The sequence below is a fragment of the Propithecus coquereli genome, unplaced genomic scaffold (genome assembly GCF_000956105.1).
Source record: "Propithecus coquereli isolate 6110/MARCELLA unplaced genomic scaffold, Pcoq_1.0 Scaffold467, whole genome shotgun sequence".
NCBI lineage: Eukaryota > Metazoa > Chordata > Mammalia > Primates > Indriidae > Propithecus > Propithecus coquereli.
The window spans coordinates 206,751-207,294 of NW_012150474.1; positions in this window are offsets into that span (position 1 = coordinate 206,751).

Below are 544 nucleotides of genomic sequence, written 5' to 3' on the forward strand. Positions count from 1 at the left end.
GGAGGTGGCTCCCGTGGCAGAGAATTAGCTGGGGGCTGTTCTGTGTGGTCTCTGCCCTCCGTGTCTGTAGGGGGCCGGGGCATTCCTGGGCTCAGAGAGCATTGGAGGAAAATAGAGCTATTTTGCAAGATCGAACCCTAAACAAATGCACTCAAAGCTCACTGCTGTTCCGTGGCAGCTTTCTCCAATGACGACGTGGTCTCTCTTCTTGTCGTACCCCATCCCCACCTGCCGCTGCCCCACGTTGGAGGTCTCAAACTCCTGACCTCGAGCAATCCTCCCACCTCGGCCTCCCAGAGTGCTGGGATTACAGGCGTGAGCCACTGCACCCAGACTTGGTCTCTAATTTTCCTTTCGTGTAATTTCTTTGTCTGGTTTGGGTATGGGGATAATACAAGCCTCATAGAATAGACCAGGAAGGGTCTCTTCTGCTTTAGTGTTGAAAGAGTTTCCAAAGCATTGGCCATTTCTCCTTAGATGTGTGAGAGATTTCTCCAGGCAGTTTGGGGCTGGGGATCTCTGTATCGGGGGGCTATTAACCACA